The following is a 19392-nucleotide window of genomic DNA, read 5'->3' as shown; positions in this document are numbered from 1 at the left end:
ATAAGTGATTTTTTTTAAGGAGGAAGCAGTTTCAGGATGCTTTGTCAACATATATTATTGGTTTGAATTTCTCCATGGGATAAAGTCTGACTCAAGTTCCCACTAGCGAGGTCTAAGATAGGAGTGTCAGTTAAGCTGCTACAACAAAAAATTTCTAACACACTGTGGTTTTAAAGTTAAATTTATTTCTTCTTCAAGTAACAGCTCAGAGGTGAGCGATCAGAGATTCTAAGGCGGCTGTGCACGGTGGGGTTATTCCGTGACCCACACTCCATTCCTCTGCTTTCGGTACTTCCGGCCAGGGCGCCATGTGCATTGTGCAGTCAAAGCTGACTCACCTCCAACCATTTCCACGTTCCCACCCACACCAAGGAGGAAAAGGAAACCCCAGGGTCACACGGCCTCCCATCCAGCAGTAAGGAGGCTGGAACTGCGGTATCTACTTGGGTGGCTCTGTGCCCTGATAACATTCTGAGAGTTTCCATCCCTAAATGAGAGAAGAGGAGGGTGGGAGTTGAGGAACAATTAGCCACCTCAGCCATGCTCAGTCCGAGCCGTTAGTGTTGAGTTCTTGCGGGCACATGGGCCACTGTCCCACCCACCCAAGTGCCCCTGTAACACGTTCCTGCTTCTTACCTGCCCTTCCCAGTCTCAGAGAACCTCACCTTGTCTGTGGAGACCCCTCCCTTCTTAAATCCTCACATCTCAAACTCGGGGGATTCTTCTCTTTCTTGAACGGTACAGCTAATTCCCTGTAGGGCACAGACCTTCCAAATACAAAAGTCTGGGTTGAATGGTCTCCAGGGTATCCTACTCAGGCCTGGAATCTTCTATTCTTTTCAAACATCAAAAACAAACAAGTGTTCTCCCTCCGAGGGAAAGGAGAGCTCAGGCTTCCAGAGGATGGGAGAAATATTTTTGCTATAATATTTTCCAGATGGGTCTACCGCAGCAAAAACAAATTGTGTAACACTGTATGTTAACTATACTGGAATTTAAAAAAACTTAATTAAATAAACCCCAAATTACAGGGTGAATCAATAGAGCTCCATCCTACAGTAAATTGCAAATAAATCTCTAAGCTATGCAAGTGTTATGGGCTGAATTATGTCCTCCTAAAATTCATGTGCTGAAGTCTTAACTTCAGCACCTCATAACGTGACCTTCCGTGAACATAGGGTCTTTAAACAGCCAATTATGTTACAATGAGGTCATTAGGGTGGCCCTAATGCAATATGACTGGTGTCTTTACAGGAAGAGGTTAGGACACGCACGCATGCACACACACACACACACACACACACGGAAGCATGTACGGGAAGGCGGCTGTCCACAAGCAAAGGGGACAGGCCTCTGGAGGAGCCAGCCCTCCAGCCATGTTGTTTAGGAGTTCCAGCCTCCGAAGCTTCGAGGGAGAGAATGCATTTCTGTTGTTTAAACCATTCGGCCTGTGGTGCGTTGTTATGGCAGCTCGGGGGAAATGTGACACGATTCTGAGCACAAGGCAGGTATTATAGCCGAAGATCCATCAGCATTTGCTGACTTATAAGCAGTAGGATTTAGAGTAAGGACTATGGACTGCAAATTCGGACTTCTGTAATTTAAAAAAAAGTTTTTTTAATGTTTATTTTTGAGGGAGAGAGAGAGAGAGAGACAGAGCATGAGTGGAGGAGGGGGAGAGAGAGGGAGAGGGAGACACAGAATCCGAAGGCTCCAGGCTTCCAGCTGTCAGCACAGAGCCCCACACGGGGCTCGAACTCACGAACCACAAGATCATAACCCGAGCCACAATCGGATGCTTAACCATCCAAGCCACCCAGGCGCCCCTAGGACTTCTGGATTCTAATTCCAGACAGGCCTTCACCCCCTGCCCTGCCTGGTGCCCACCGTGTAACTTCGCTAAACCGTAGGTTCCTCCCCTACCTGAGTAGCCCCTTTGCCAGCTTTGACAACGTGTGCTTCCTGCAACACGAGAACTCAAAGATACCAGCACCTCCAGGCAAAAGGGCATCTAAAGGGCAACTCCAGGCAAAAGGGCGACTAAATCTGGGCATCTCCAGACTCTGTATCCCACTTCGGAATGCCCTAAGGCCCATTAGCATCTTGAAGGACCTAAAAAAGTCCTGCAGGAAAGAAAACTGTTGGTTTACTATGTATTCCCTAAGCCGACAGGAGTGCAGGACCCTTTCCCCCAGCTCTGCCACACTCATGAACTTCCAAAGGTGCTAATGTCTCACAGATCTGGCTTGAACAATGCTGCGCCGTCACTTTGCAACATCAGAGAAACATTCTGACGCTTGTTAAAACAGCGAGGTAGACTTCCTTCAGGACTACGGCCAGGGAGGTCAACTCTGTCACAACAGGGTGAGGGATGGGGCTCAACTCTGAACATAGCGAGGACGAGGGGGGATGATGGCCAGGGTGCAGACTGAGGGGTCCGTGGGTAGAAAATTACTGAGAGGAGAGATCAAGATTTGAGGGGTTCTTGCTCACCCGACCCAACAGGGTCATCAGGGAAGGCGGGCTGGCATGATCAGATATTAAGAGTAGGGCGCCGATGAGGGGGGCGCCTGGGTGGCTAGGTCGGCTAAGCTTCTGACTCTTGATTTTGGCTCAGGTCATAATCTGATGGTTCGTGGGATAGAGCCCCATGTCGGACTCTGTGCTGACAGCACAGAACCTGCTTGAGATTCTCGGTCTTTCTGCCCCTCCCCCCACTCAAATAAATAAACTAAAAAAAAAGGAAGGAAAGGATAAGGAACCTGACCGAAGGCTGTCAGACATCCAGAGTGGGGCCATTGTTGCTAAAACAGTGAAGCTAAAACTTCAACCTGGGTTGAGCAGGTTGAAGACAAGGCCCAAGGACAAGGTGTCATCAGAGAGGCTCAGAGGAGGCTGACTCAGGCTGAACTGTCACCACGTCCACCTGCCACCTGTCATCACAACAAGAAGCTGCCATGAAACCTTCAGCACTTCATCTGCTCCTAATTCCTCGGTAAATAATTTCAAAATAGTCTCACTTTACGAGAGGAAAGAAGGATGGGGCTCCAACAATAGGGTTTCAGCCATGTTGGTTTCAGCCTAATTCTTTTCTCGGCCTAAGTATTATACACGATCTTCAGGGAAACAGAAAACATGTGTGAAGTCGCACCCGCCCAGCATCCCTGGTCTCGGACTTGACCTTGCCCAGCCCTCGTCCTACCCAGAAGCCTTCCAGGCACTTTCCAACCACACAGAGGAGTCACACGGCAGAGGAGCCCCTGGCCAGCTGTGGCCAAGAAAAGTCCGAAGACTATTTCCATCCACAGCGCGACCACATCCGCTGCTTTCTCTGTCTGTCACCTCTCTGTAGTCACAGCAGCTGTAGGACATTTCTACGGTGAGGTGACAGCATCGTGTTTCACTGGAACGTGGATTTGTGCGAGGTGAGAATTCTGTGTTCACAAAAAATGTGGCAAAAACAGTGGTGGTATGTTTTCCCCCAAAACTTCACTATTCCTCAGGGAGCTATTTACGACAAAGCCTCCGTCAACCAGAGTGAGACTGGTTTACGTAAATGCTTCCTTTGCACCGATACTCACCCCTAGGACTAATACTAAACTCCAAGAATATCGAATAATGATAAAAGGGGAATGAACACGAAACTAGGTTACAATCACCTGGAAGCTTGAACATCAACACATGCCGGAGTCCTGAGATTCGCTTGATCTAGGGCCATGGAGAAGGAGGGGTACTCTGAGCTTTTCAAAGAAAACATATTAAAAATCTCCCCAGGTAACTTTGATGTCTGACCAAGGTTGAGACCATTGATCTATTTCAGCTTCCTCACTTTACGGATGAGGAAATTCAGGCCCGGAGAAGGAGAGGAACTTGTAGAAGGTCACACAGCGAATTAGTGGCAAAGCCAAAAATAAAAACTGACATGATGCGGTGCTGCAGGTGGTAAAAGGTTTGCTTCCCTTCACCTAGTGACCAGCACACATGTTCACTTACAGCCTTGGAAAACTAGAAAACAAAACCGAGAATCTATTGACTAGTGTTCATCTGAATTCCCTCAGGATTTGCATGTCCTGATTCCAAGAGTATGAAGTTGATTAAGAGTAATTGAGGGGAAGCATTATATTTCAGTGCTTGTGAGTACAAGTTTCTGATTATCTGTCATTATGCGCATCATGCATTATATGCATCACAACAAATACATATCACCATAATCTCATTATCTCATAATCCCACAATCTCAAGGTAATGGATACCGGGAAAAGTCACAATAGAATAAAATAGGGACTCGATTCTTACAGAAGACCGTGAAGAAAAGGTTGACTGGGGCTGTCTCTCGAAAAATGGAAACATATCTTCTATCTACCATTGCTAGGACAAGCTACCTCGTAGAGTGAACACAACAGGAACTAAATATTGATTGTTTTTATTGGCATTATTTCCCCAAACAACCAACCACATCCTTCACTTCCCATTTGACTTTCAAAAAGTGATCTTTAAGAGAGGCACGTCTGCAAAAACATTCCAGAGCTTCGGGTGAATTTTCCCAAGGGTTTCTCTTAACCCTCCGTCATCCACATCCTTCTCCTCAAGCAGTGTTCTTGTGTTCTACTTAGTTGTTCACTGGTCTTCACTGGGACCAGCCATTCACCGACCTCACTTCACCAGCTTCGTGAAAATCCCACATCTTTTGAAAATGGTACAATATTCCTGCACAAACAATTTGCATGGGTTCGCATTACATTTCCAGATATGATTTGTGAGAGATTGGCGGAGATGTAACTGAAGTTATCCAGGACAGATATCAATATTAAGTGGGAAAGACATTTGAATGGGGACTGATTCCTCAAGGGGTCAGTTCTTCAGTGAATATCTCCTGACATGACACGTCTTCTCCATACAGATATTTATAACTGTGGAGACTTGGCTCATGATTGCTCAGACAATGAGCATACCCTACGGTAGGTGGTAAGCCCAGTGGGTCCATGGTGTTCTTGGAAATGGCTCCGGCCATCTTTGTATGGGAGAAAAACAGGATTTGCATCTCGTCCGACCATGGTAGCTATTCTTTGCCTAGAATACCTCTTAGCTTCTTGTGACAACAGCCCCCTGATTACAGTGGGAGACACATGTCCATGCGGGGTCAATTACTGTACCCCGTGCTCTGAGGTGGTAACAGGATCTTCCTTCCTCCATAAGTGAAAATTTCATTTCTACACCTCTAGTTCCTCAGCTGGCCTCGTGGCCAGCAGCCCATACAGCCCAGGGCAGCCTTAGATGCCTGGAATCAGAATTTGTGAAGACAACTTTCTGAAGACAGAAAGATGATGCTGGTGATATCTTCTCCACCTTAAGGACTTGTTATCTTCAGATGTCATCGTCTTGCTCGGATCTATCTACTAGTTGGCACACACCTGTCTGACGTCTTGATGGCTCCCCTTCTCCTGTGCTGTTACCGCAGGAGTTTGGGCAGTGGCCTTCCTCAGGGAAAGGAGATGGGAGGGTATCCTGAGGACGAAAACAAGAGGCTCACACACTCAAGCTTCCTGACTGTATGCTGAGGGGACAAAGCAGAGACATGTAGGCCCCCACCCCTCAGTTCAGAATGACCTGAGCTGACAATTGATCTGCTGCCCAGCAAGGGGTTTCAGAGGAAAATACACTTTCAACTGAAGTGCGGGAATGGACCTGAGGCAAGTCTGACTCCTGGGTCTGCTTAACCGTATGATGAGCTTGGAATTGACTTTCAGTCAACCCAGAGTCCTAGTCAACGTTCTGTGTGTGCTGGGGGAGGGGGGAAAGGTGCCACTTGCTTACGTGTGACGAGGACATAGGCATGCAGGCAGCATCCAAAGTCAGGTGCAGTGGTGCAGGGGATGGGAATTTAAGCCACACCTTCCCCACGAGAACGGCAAAGCAAGTCACTTTCCCTGGTGGGGTCCTCATGCCAGGCAATGATACTACCAGTCGGGCACTGCTTGAGGTTCTGGGAAACCGCATTTACGTCTGTGTGGTCTTCTGCCTTATATTATGATCCCCAAAGAGTTTTTTACCAACCACCATTAAATTCCCTTTGTAACCTCTTCTTACCACGTGTCTTTCACCCATCACATTGCCACCCCTGTGTGACAGCCGTGTAGCAAGATTGAGACCACAATTGGGAAAAGACTTAACTGTTTCAGTGTGTCTGACCTGAGTCCAGGAGTCCTTGGGGAGAACCCTGGCCTTCTGGGGGTCAGTTAGGTCACAACGCTGTAAATGATTGCCTGCAGGGAGCCCATTAGAGATTCAAGGTTACCACAGACACACGAGGAATGGGCCCTTTTACTCTTTTCCTTTCAGAAAGGCAGATTCTTACTGAATACGCCAGCAGCCTCCACTAGCCTGAACTCTATTAACCTTACGGTACCATAAAGTGAAATTCACAGTGTAAGCCAGTCCGCGTGACCAGCAAGTTCAGGAGCTGGCTGGAAGGGTCTGGCAGTAAATGTCGTAATACAGTTACCTCATACCAGAGCTGCTTTCAATACTTATAGCTCACCTCGGAGACGTTCCAAAGGTTGTGAGTCCAATTTTCCACTTTGACATGTTAAAAATCATCATGCGTAAATTGTTCCAAGGATGGTATTGGGTCTTATGCCAATGTAATTTCCTGTGAACTGAACAAAATTGCTCTTATGGCACTGAAAGGCTTATATTTTATCAGTGGAAATAGACTTGGAAATTATTCCTTCAACCTGGGTTGTATGGAACTTGCTCTATTGGCAATGTGACCCCAGTTACCTTGATCCATAAAAATAGTACCCAGTTCGTTTCTACCATATTTCAGGAAATGGCTCCATGGAATAGATTCCCCCGTGCGTGGTGCCTCCAAAGCCCTGGGAGAAACTCAAAAGCTACTCCCCTCCCTTGAAGCCACATCAGATAACTGCCTTCCTGTCGGACTCTAAAGGCTCACACTGACATTGCATTATAAACTGTGAAACGTTAACAGCATAAATGGCCATCTTGGGAAGATATGTGCTCTAATAGGCTAGAAACGGTGTGTAAGTGTCCCAGATAATTCAGTCATTATTAATTAGGACATAAAAAAAGATTGAAGACGAAATAGCCAGTCTTCTAAAGACTCGTGCCATGAGACAGACTTATTGTGTGCTTTGATTGATTATTGGTGGTTTCAGAAGCTCATGAAGGTGGGTGGTGCTTTTATGTTACTGAGCTGCTAGGGTTTCACTTCCTTCCCTCACCTGCTTAAAAAAGACACAAAGGGGGCACCTGGGTGGCTCAGTCGGTTAAACGTCCGACTTCTGCTCAGGTCATGATCTCACAGTCCATGAGTTCGAGCCCCACGTCGGGCTCTGTGCTGACAGCTCAGAGCCTGGAGCCTGTTTCAGATTCTGTGTCTCCCTCTCTCTGACCCTCCCCCGTTCGTGCTCTGTCTCTCTCTGTCTCAAAAATAAACGTAAAAAAAAAAAAAAAAAAAAAAAAGACACAAGGTTTACCTTGCTGAGAATTAAGGGAGGGATACTAACGTGTATTTGGAAATAGATTCCAGAAGTGAGCTGGAGGGGCATCTGGGTGGCTCAGTCAGTTGAGCATTGGACTCTTGATTTTAGCCCAGGTCATGATCTCATGGTTCGTGGGTTTCAGCCCTGATCTGGGCTCTGTGCTGACAGTGCAGAGTCTGCTTGGGATTCTCTCTTGCCCTCTCTCTCTGTCTCTCCCACTTGTGTACTTGTGAGCTCTCTAAATAAACAAATACACTAAAAAAAAAAAAAAAAGAAGTGAGCTGGAGAAAAGGAATGATGAAACTCCAGCAAACTCAAAGATAGAGGGGTATGAAGTGAGAAGCAAGAACATGACCACTGGGCCCACTAAAAGCAGGCAACTGCTGTTGAAAATGAACCCTGGGAAGAATCAAATAATAACTTAACTTAGCAAAAAAAAAAAAAAAAAAAAGCACTTCTGCAGATTCAGCTAGACATAAGAAGGATTATTGGGAATGAAAATGAAAGAATTTTCGAATTTAAAAATTCAACAGGCTGAGAAACAGACCTTACTGTGGCCTGGGTTGCAGTCTGCTTGATAGAGGGGAGGACTGGGTTCTGTCAAAACTGAGCCAAAACAGACTTGGAGATCATTCTGGAAAACATAAGGCACATGGGGGAGAGATTTAGGAAACATAACATGGAAAACAGGAATCAATCCTGGAACACAAAGCATGTAGGAGATAAAGAGGAGTGATAATGAAACAGTTTTTAAAAACCTCATCTGGGGCGCCTGGGTGGCTCAGTCGGTTAAGCGTCCAACTTCAGCTCAGGTCACGATCTCGCGGTCGGTGAGTTCGAGCCCCGTGTCAGGCTCTGGGCTGACGGCTCAGAGCCTGGAGCCTGCTTCCGATTCTGTGTCTCCCTCTCTTTCTGCCCCTCCCCCGTTCATGCTCTGTCTCCGTCTGTCTCAAAAATAAATAAAAAACGTTAAAAAAAATTTTAAAAACCTCATCTGAAGCAAGATAAATCTACAGAGTAAGTGTCCCCCAAATCAGGCAAGATTGGATAAGAGACGCACATCCGAGCATATTCTCATAAAATTCATATATTCCAAAGAGCAGGAATCCTTCCAAGAGACGGCTTAAACTACAGAAGGCCCAGACACCTGATTTTTGGTTCAAAGAATCACATGCTGAACGCTCAAGAATGTGCTGGTGGAGTTTGTACCTGTCCTTTGCCCTTAGAGCACATGGGTAGACATCCAGAAGAGTCAGAAGGGGCCAGAAGGTATGTGGAAAACCCGAGAAAGCGAAAGTGGGCTTCTCACACCTGTAGACTGCCGCTCTTGAAGGTCTTTGGCCATGAACCATCCATGAGGACTCAAGGGGCCTGGGTGCTACCTGTTCATCTGGGACAATGCTGTGCCATTTCCTCCCTATTCATCCAGCTCCGCAGAAATGTTTTCACATCCTTTGTGATTCGAGAAACCTCAGATCCTTTAATGGCGTTCATTGGAGTTTTTCAAGCAAGGATCATCATCCAAGCATGGCATATCCAAATTAAAAATAAAAACTTCCAAGTTTTCGATGGGAAAGGACAAGTTCCTTACAAAGGAGAAGGAATCCAGCTGCCATCAGACTGTTAACTGTAATTCTGGAAACTGCACATTAGAGTAGAATCTACAGACCACTGTGGGGGAAAAGAACACAACTCCAAAACACAGCCGGATGAACAAAAAGATACCGTGGATATGCAAAACACAGAGACAATATCACTGTACTGGTTAAGATCTTAGCTGCAGAAGGCAGACCCCACTCCAGCTAGTTTAAGCAGAAAAGGACATCGGTAGTTGACAGAATCATTGAGAGTGCGGAGAACCAGATGATTGGATTAGCTCCTGAGAGTAATTCTCCGATCCACGCTGAAAATAGGCCTGCTGAGGAGGCCACTAGTATTATAAGGAGCCAACCACAGTAAGCATAGTTATTTTGCAGTCTGTGCCCAATAATTTCAGGATTTAAAAGTATTTGCGGGTCTGCTTCTGTCGTCTGTTTTTTCAGATGGTTCCCTCACATGTTGCTTGCATCATTAGATGCTTGGTTATATTTGACTGTGGGCTGTCCCTTGCACCTGAAATGTACTTGTAAGAAAAATGTGAAAACTGCAATGAAGGTGCTTTATCTAGAGAGTATCTGTGTTTGCTTTTTCTAGATATCAGTAGGCATAAACAGTATGGGAGCATTTTATTTTTTATTTATTTTATATTTTATAAGGTTTTATTTTATTTTATTTCAGAGAGAGAAAGCAGAGGGAGAAGAGAGAGAGACAGAGAGAGAGAGAAAGAGAGGGAGAGAGTCTTAAGCAGGGTCCACGCTCAACACAGAGCCCAACACAGAGCTCAATTCCATGACCCTGGGATCATGACTGAGCTGAAATCAAGAGTCAGACACTCAACTGACTGAGCCATCCAGGCATCCCAATATGGGACCATTTTTTTTTTAATGTTCATTCATTTTTGTGAGAGATACAGACCATGAGTGGGAAAGGGGCAGAGAGAGAGGGAGACACGGAAACCGAAGAAGGCTCCAGGCTCTGAACTGTCAGCACAGAGCCCTATGTGGGGCTCAAAGTCACAGACTGTGAGACGTGAGCTGAAGCCATACACTTAACCGACTGAGCCTCCCAGGTGTCTCTGAGACCATTTTAAACCAAGGCCACGGCTTGGGAATTTTTTTTAACCAACCACACAATGTAAATCTGGCTGCCACTCCCTGTGAGAGCTGGTTTGCTTTAGGGTTAGTCCTCCCATGAGATTGAATCTCCGTGGGGCCTCCACTCTTTACGGGAAGACCTCCTTTAGCATCCCCACCTCGTGCAGCCCTGGGCTTTGTTTCTCTCTACTGCTCCATGAAGCCAAGAAAAACAAGTTCAAGTTTTCTAACAGTTTCTGAATTTCCATTTCCCTTCAACTTTGGCCTGGTAGCTCTTTACTATCTTGTCAGATCTCTGGTGCCTTTTAAAAGATTGTCAATAATAATTTATCTAGCATTTTTGGTTGTTTTCATTGGGAGGTTTGGGCCTGAAATATATCCTATCATAACCAGAAACTGGAAGTTAAGTCTCCTGACAACAATAATAAATGTACCGCATGAACACAGCGCACCAATCGCTGGCCTAACTGTGTCATATACACAACATATTTGATGAAACAGTAGACGGGCTGGACCATCACATGGCAAGTTCTCAGTCCCAAAGAATCAATGTAAGGATAATGACAGCTGAGAACTACGTCATGGTTACTGTAAAAGAAACGTTTGGAACTAGGTGTTTTAAAGTGATGATGAGTCCCAGGTCATGATCTCGCAGTTCATGAGTTAGAGTCCCACGTCAGGCTCTGTGCTGACAGCTCAGAGCCTGGAGCCTGCTTCGGATTTTGTGTCTCCCTCTCTCTCTGCCCCTCCCCTGCTCATGCTCTGTATCCCCATATCTCTCAAAAATAAATATTAAAAACTTTTTTTTAATTAAAAAAAATAAATAAAATGATGATGAGTCCATGAAAATACCTATTTTTGAATACGTGTTTCTAAAGAGTCTCACATCCTTCACACTTTCCTTAGTAACTTATCCAGCTGACATTTTACCGAACACCAATTATGTATCTGTCACTCTGCAGGTGACTACAAATACAAAGATGAATGAAGAAAATCCCTGACCTTAAGGAAACCATAAGTTTCTCAGGGAAACAGACCCAGAAACACAGTATTATGACAGCATGTGGCAGGTGCGGTAATAGAGATGAGCACCCAGGAGGAAGTGCCTTCCCCGGGCTGAGGAGTTAAGTGGGGGCTTCTCGAAGAAAGTGATGCCTGACCTGCATCTTAAATCATGATTAAGAGCTGCCCTGGTAAAGGTTGGGATGGAGGGAAGGGCTGTCAAGCAGAGGCATGTCATGAGCAAAGGCCCAGTGCTGAATCACAGCATGATATGTGCATGTGTAGGTCAGGAGCTGGGTTAGAAGGCAGCTGAATCCACTCTTAGGTCTGGCCCCTAACTCATGCTCTGAGTCTCTGGGTTCCCCACGCATTGGAGGGCCTTCCTCCAAGTTTTCCGAGCCCCCTCCAGTGCTTGGGACTGGCTTGGATCTGCAGAGCCCGGGGCGTCCCAAGCCTGGACGAAGAACTATGTGGCCCAGCCCTCATCTAGTTCCATCAAGGTGCTTTCCTACCCTCTGTCCTGCATGCAGGGTTGACCAGATGCCCTGTGGAATGCCAAGACTCACATCTGTGGTATCATCCCACAGGACCCAGGTTCTAGGACAATGGCCTGGCAAACAGATTGCTCCACCTGGCCAGCGCTGTATTTCTCTCATGGGACCTTGAAACTGGGCCACCACATTGGTGCTGACGTGCTGACTTGGGTTGATTCTCCCTCACTTTGGATCAAGATAACTTCAAGGCTCTAGGCTACTGAGAGTCCATGGCTGGCCCTTGGGCTGGAGCCACATCTGTGTCCCCATAGGTTGTTTCCACACCTGCATGGCACAACCACGGTGCTGCCTCCAGTCTACAGCACTAAGTATGGCAGGAAGCTGGCACCCAGGGTGGCTGCCCCACCTTCTGCAGGACCCTTGTCACATTTCGGGCGGTCCTGGAAGGGAGACAAAAGTCTTCTGACACCTTCGCTTCACAATGTCAGCAGCAGCGTGTCCCTGTCCTCTTCCATTTCTACTCTCAAAACAATGTCCTTTCTTGCCTCCAACCATGTGGTGACATTTCGTATTTACAGGTCAGTCTTATGTCGTGCCACACAGGGCATGCGACGTTCTTCCAGCGAACAGGATCACTCATATCATCCCCGCCGGTCTGCAGTCGGGGGTACAGTCGGCATTGAAAGGCATCACATCCTGGGGATGCAGCAGTTAGGGCCTAGGGAGAGCAGTAGAAGACGCGGCCGAAAAATGCGCTATTTTGAGGGAGCCATTTATTCACGGGGTCCACAGTGGCAAAGGCAGAATCAAGAGTAACGCCGGAAATGGCACTAAACAAACGACATCAGAGAACTGCAGAGGAAAGTTAGTTCTAACCCCAGCAGAGCCATGGCATCGCAAGCAAGAACAGGGTGGCTACCTTTTCCTCAGGTAAGCTAGCCAGCAAAGAAAGACACACAGGAGAGAACATGAAGACGTGGCTTCCGGGCCTGATCAGGAAGGAGAGGTGGCCTGACACTACGGTGGCCCTTCCTATGCACTACCCAGAGGATCAACAAAAACACAGCCCCTTCTTTCTACCGATGTTTCTAGATCCTCATTGATAAATCAATCGCTCACGGTTATCTGATCCGTGAATTTTGTAATACAGCTGTAATCAAAGTGTGTCCATAAGCAGGGCCCCGCAAAAACATATTTCCCCATAACGCCGGGGGCAGCCGTGGCCACAACAGCATGGGAAGAAGGGAAAGAAAGACCAACAGAGAAAAGGGCAGCGGGGACGGAGCAGAGGAATCTGAGCTGGAAATACGTAGGCTGTCAAACCAAACAGAGCTGCTCTCTGGGGAAGGGGGGCGGTGAAGGTGAGGGCAGATGGCGGTCGTTACCAAGTGATATGGTGAACACACAAAAGGGGCAAGTTTGGGGCGCCTGGGTGGCTCATTGGTTAAGCGTCCGACTTCGGCTCAGGTCATGATCTCACGGTTTGTGAGTTTGAGCCCCGCGTTGGGCCCGGTACTGACAGCTTGGAGCCTGGAGCCCGCTTCGGATTCCGTGTCTCCCCCGTCTCTGCTCCTCCCCTGCTTGCATTCTTCTTTCTCTCTCTCTCTCTCTCTCTCTCAAAAAAATGAATAAATGTTAAAATTTTTTTAAAAATACAGGATAATACCAGAAATAACATTTAAAAGAAAGAAAGAAGGAAAGAAAAAAAAGAAAGGAAGGAAGGAAGAGAAAGAAGAAAGAAAGAAAGAAAGAAAGACAGACAAGTTTGAGATCTAGGTGGGTCCAGTGTCATGTGAATGAGGTTTAAGGTGTCCATGAGACTTCGGGGACATATCCAGCAAAAAAAACGGCCGTGTGATATGAGGCCTGAGCGTGGAGAGAGAGGGGCAGGCCATTGGTGCACAGGTGGTGGTGAAAATTAGGAGGGACTATGACAGGTTCTTGGGAAAAGTGCATGCCAAAGACAGCAGCAGCCGGGACAAAATATCCCACAATTTACCAGACATGGGACTGCGTTCTCTTCCTCCCAGCGACCAGCACAAGATCCCAGGCCAATTAATAAGTGGGGAATGATTATGAAACTATAGCCATTGTATTATGTAATCTAAACCCCTGGGATTTGTTTGCGAAGGAAGTGAATGTACTCCTTTTTTAAAAATTGTTTTAATTTTTTTAACATTTATTTATTTTTGAGAGAGAGAGAGACAGAACACGAGCAGGGGAGGGGCAGAGAGAGAGGAAGACACAGAATCCGAAGCAGGCTCCAGGCCCTGAGCTGTCAGCACAGAGCCCAACACGGGGCTCAAACTCACAGACCTCGAGGTCATGATCTGAGCCGAGGTTGACGCTTAGCCCACTGAGCCACCCAGGCGCCCCAGGAGAGAATATACTTCTCATAGATAAGAGTTAACAACAGTAACCTTACGTATTTCACTAAATATATTGAGGGTAAAATCTCAGAACTAAATCAAACTAGGATATGAGAAGACAAACAAAACTAATCTCGGTGTTAGGTTATTGTGTTCAAGCGTTTTGACCCCTGGGATGTCAGGTGGAGTTAAAATCTTCCTCTGGATAATGATGCTTTGAAAGGTGCGATATGCCTTTTTTTTTTCTTTTCTGTTTGTTTTCCTCTCTTTCTTTCCTTCTTTCTTTCTTTCTCTTAACAATTGGGTTGTCTAGCAAGGGAACCTAATTTTACTTCTATTTTTAGCTATGTTGCAGTATATCCACGTTAAAGGCTTCAGGTCCTTTAGATAGAAATAACAGTCCAAGATTAAAGCCGACCGCACAACGGCAGACAGACTCAAAGTCAAGAACACACAGTCACCTTTAGTGTCGAGTTAATGGCCCTGCTGGTACATTCCCCAGCCTTCAGTGCCTTGTAGGATCTAGGTGGAGACCAAATGAATGTAAATTCAAATGTGAACAATTAATTCAGAAGATCTCGTTTCCAACTCACTGACCTTAGATGTGAGCCGCGGTGTCTGCTCAAGTGTTAGCTGTGTTACCTAACAAGCTCATCACGAAGGCTGGAGGAAGTGACTCTTCATGGACCTTTAACTCTCATTATAGTCCCGTAAGATTGTAAGATGCACGTCAAAGAAAGATGAACAGGAAATCATATTTCCCAGGGCTGTTTTCTCTTAAAACCAACAGGGTAACGTTAAAGTAAATTCCCGAAGAAACAGTCATCATCTCACCATCCTAATGCAAACATTATTTTAATTTTTACATATGCCTCCCATTCTTCGGCCATATATGAACATTGCCATATTTTTGCCATCATGTCCAATGTATGCTTTTATGTGATATTTATATCTTACAATGTTTTGATGTTTATGCATATTCTTAAAAATAGTTTTTAAAAGGCTGCTTGCTGATGAACTCTGATTTTTCATTCTCTTGGGCGTGGATATTTTAGTTACACATAGCTTTTGCTTTACTAGAGAATATGGCAGTGAACAAACATCGATATTTTTCTTTCTAATTAGATTGCACAACAATATGAGTTAAAAGTGCCCATTTCAGGGTGTCTGGGTGGCTCGGTCAATTAAGCATCCAACTCTTGATTTTGGCTCAGGTCATAATCTCATGGTTCGTGAGACTGAGTGCAGTGCCCACTTAGGATTCTCTCCCTCCCTCTCTCTCTCTCTCTCTCTGTCCCTCCCCCGCTTGCACTCTGTCAAAATAAATAAACTTAAAAAAAAAAAAAAAAGTGCCAGTTTCATCATATCTTCACCAGCATGGAGCATTATCCCTTTTTATCTTTTGATAATCTGGTGTAAAAAGTTCCCTTCAGTTTACTTTAATTTGCACTCCTTTGGTTGCTAGAGGGAAGGAACATTTTTGTACACATTTGCTTACTATTATTAGAGTGCTAAACATAGAAATGAAGAGAAAAAAAATAATCAAGTAATTCTAATAAACTAATCGTGTACTTTCTCCCTACTGACCAGAGGCGTTTTGATTTTTTTTTTTTTTTTCTCTACTTGTCATCATCATTATTTAGCGAGCAATTAGAAATCTCTATGTCAAAGGAGCCTGGGTGGCTCGGTCGGTTAAGCATCTGACTCGATTTCAGCTCAGGTCATGATATCATGGTTGTGAAACCAAGTCCCATGTCAGGCCTGCTTGGGATTCTCTCTCTCCCTCTCTCTCTGCCCCTCCCCTGCTTGTGCTCTCTCTCTCAAAATAAATAAGCATTAAAAGAAAAGAAATCTATATGTTATTATGGGTTTGCTCCCCATCTCTGCTGAAGGAGAGGGTCATGCCTTCTGCTACTGTGCTCGGTATAATTTGTAAGGTAGATTGCAAAAGGGCCTCCATAGATGTAGTCCAACTCCTCTGTGCTTTTGTGGTAATCCCACCGAAAAGGGAATTGAAGCTAAGAGAGCATATTTCTTACTCAAGGTCACACAGGTAGGGACTTGGCCAAGCCAAGGTTTGAATTGAGATGTGTCCCTCCACAGTTCACACTTTTTCCAATGCACCAACCACAAAATTTCCCTCCTCCAGATAGTTCTAATGTGCAGCCGATTAAAACGTGCCTCAAACCCCTTTGCAAACAAAGTTGTGTCTGCGTTGTCGGGAGCACTAGGTGATTTCCCAATGATGAGGTTAGTCGGACAGGAGGCCTTCCCCGTATCTGTCTCAGACAGTGTGCGTCCACAAAGACGGAGACTGTGAGAGAGGGACGTCCCCCCATCCCCCAAAGCTTTGCAGCTTTGCTATAGCTCAGGAGCCACCAGTAGTTCTCTGTTGCTGGTTGATTTAAGACTCAAGAACCATTGGGGCACCTAGGTGGCTCAGTCGGTTAAGCATCTGATTCTTGATTTCGGCTCAGGTCATGATCTCACAGTTTTGTGAAGTTGAGCCCCACCTAGAGCTCTGCACTGGCTGCATGGAACCTGCTTAGAATTCTCTCTCTCTCTCTCTCTCTCTCTGTCTCTCTCTCTCTCTCTCTCTGTTCCTCCCCATCCCCCACTGGCACTGTCTCTCTCAAAGTAAATAAACTTAAAAACAAAACAAAAGACACAAGAACCACTGATTAAGTCCAAAGCGTACTCACCATGATAAAATCTCCTGGATGGAAGTCTGTAGGCGTGCTAATAGGACATACAGCTCTCGTCTTAGTTACTTCACCTTTGAGTACATTTCTAAACATTCCCCTTAGAAGCTATTACGTCTTTTAATTTTTTTTCCCTTTACACCACTTAATGAAATCTTGGTTACTACATGATTCAAGGGAACCGTGCTCAACAGTGCTGTTCTGTTTAACAGACGTCCAGCCACTTGATAGGCGACTGGGGGCTGAGTAATCCCGTCACGGGTACCAGCTCAGCAGGAAACTCCTCTTTTTTTTGGGTGTTGGATGGATGCAGCCAACAACTGTGAACAGTTTGCTAACCTGGTGATGGGAATATCTGGGGCTTACCTTTATCTTTAGGAGGGCAGGAGGTAGGTACGCTAAAATACTTGAGGTTTCAAAGTATGCTCATAGCGATTGTGAAATGGGAAGTTACACTGCTTTTGATCTCTTGGGAACGTAAAGTTAGCAGTGAAGGCTATCTACAATAACACATGATGAATGCCATTTAAATCAAATATTCCTTTAAAGTCCAGCTAGCCAGCAGCCGTGTGACATAGGATATGTGATAGAAAATTATCTTGTTTGGACTGATGTTAATCCCTGTTCAACTATTAAGTATCTGAATGACCTGAGCACCTAATTCGATTGCATATTTATGGAGCATCGAAACGGGCTGGTCACTGAATGAAGTGCTTATTTAAGAAACATTTTTTGGAAAAAAGAAAAGAAACATTTTGGGCGCCTGGGTGGTTCAGTCGGTTGAGCGTCTGACTCTTGACTGCGGCTCAGGTCACGATCTCATGGTCGTGACATCGAGCCCTGCATCGGGCTCTGTGCTGGGGATTCTCTCTCTCCCTCTCTCTGCCCCTCCCCTGCTTGTGCTCTCCCTCGCTCTCAAAATAAATAAACACTTTTTTCTAAAAGAAACGTTTTCAATTCTTACTTCCTCGTTGGTTTTTGTATATTGATCTTATATCCTATGACATTGAAAAACTTGTTTATTCTAACAACTTAGAGGGGCGCCTGGGTGGCTCAGTCTGTTGAGCGTCCAACTTCAGCTCAGGTCATGATCTCACAGTTCATGTGTTCGAACCCCTCATCAGGCTCTATGCTGACAGCTCAGAGCCTGGAGCCTGCTTCAAATTCTGTGTCTCCCCCTCTTTATGCCCTGCTCCTGCTTTCACTCTATCTCTCTCTCTCAAAAATAAATATAACACGGGGCGCCTGGGTGGCTCAGTTGGTTGAGCGTCCGACTTCGGCTCAGGTCATGACCTCGAGGCTTTTGAGTTCAAGCCCCGCGTTGGGCTCTGTGCTGACAGCTCGGAGCCTGGAGCCTGCTTCGGAGTCTGTGTCTCCCTCTCTCTCTGCCCCTTCCCGACTCATACTCTGTCGTCTCTCCTTCAAAATAAATAAGTTTTTTTTTAATTTTTTAAAATTAAAAAAAATATTTTTAACAATTTTTTTAAAAACTAAAATAAAATAATAAATATAACATTAAAATTTTTCTTCTTTGGGAATTCTGCGAACAGGAAAAGTTTGCTTCTTCTCTTCCAATCTATGTCGTTTATTTCGTATCTATACCTTACTGCTCTGACTAGGCGCTCCGACATGACATTGACTCGAAATGGTGAAAGCAGACATCCTTTTTTTTTTTTTTTTACAGAAAAACACTGAGTCGAGTGTGATGTCAGGTGTACGTGTTTGCAGAAGTGCCTTTATTCGGTTGATAGCTTCTAGTTTTTGCTGAGTGTTTTTGTGATGAATGAATGCTGAATTTTGTCATGTGTTTTTCCTGACCGTATTGAGATGACCACCGACTTCTTCCTCTTTTATCTGTGGGTAGGGTGAATTATGTTGATTGATTTTCAAGGTACAGAGCACGCTGTTCATTTATTCGCTTGACAAATATTTGTGGGCAGTTATTTTGCCCAAGCCTTGTGTTGGGTGATGGAGATAAAACTCTGACCCTAGGGATGGCCCCTGCCCCCAGGGAGTCCTCAAGCATAGATGTCCCTTGGCCTGAGGTGGCGTGTCCAGTGCTCACAGCTCTGCTCGTGGTATTTCCGCCTCGAGGTATATTCTGACAGTGACCCAAGCGACCAGGATTGTGAGGGTCTCGTGAGCTGCCAGGGAAGGCTGTGTACGGCCCAGCTGGTCCTCGAACCCAAGATGAATCAGGAGATCTCGGCCGGGGGCATAGAAGGCAGGCCCCATAGCTACTGCAGGACTGAAAGCCTCCCCTGCCCGGCCCCTGCCCGCCTCTCCCTCCTCCTCTCCCTCTTCCATTCTTCCTGTACCCGGCCACCGGAGTCAACGTGCCTCGTGCCTTTGCTTCCCTGCCTCCCGTCATGTATCCGCCAGCCCCCCTCCACTGCCTGACTTTGCAGCAACCACAACCAGGATTGTCATTCAAAGAAAACCATCCTTTCCCCCCAGGGAGGACCTAGGAGGACCGCTTGGTTACGGGATCCGGATTCAGGTTTGCCACAATATGACGTTTCATATGCACCATGTCGATGGGTCTGCGTCCTAGGCTGCATCCTAAGTGACAAAGCAGAGCTCCCCAAAATAGAACAGCTCGAGCAGCCAAAGCTTTGCTGAGTTCC

The 19392-nt window shown here is 45.9% G+C and overlaps 1 long non-coding RNA gene across 1 annotated transcript; it reads right to left on the bottom strand.

Annotated features, from left to right (window-relative positions):
- Nucleotides 1-4407: 4407 nt before the first annotated feature.
- LOC123579791 lies at nucleotides 4408-7653 on the bottom strand. Its single transcript, XR_006702956.1, has 3 exons — nucleotides 7530-7653; nucleotides 6539-6656; nucleotides 4408-5505 (listed from the first exon to the last, which is right to left on the bottom strand). It is a non-coding gene; the product is annotated as an uncharacterized LOC123579791 (long non-coding RNA).
- Between the last annotated feature and the right edge of the window lie 11739 nt (nucleotides 7654-19392).

This window comes from Leopardus geoffroyi, chromosome A3, assembly GCF_018350155.1.
Source record: "Leopardus geoffroyi isolate Oge1 chromosome A3, O.geoffroyi_Oge1_pat1.0, whole genome shotgun sequence".
Lineage (NCBI taxonomy): Eukaryota > Metazoa > Chordata > Mammalia > Carnivora > Felidae > Leopardus > Leopardus geoffroyi.
This window is presented reverse-complemented; position numbering and strand designations above follow the sequence as displayed.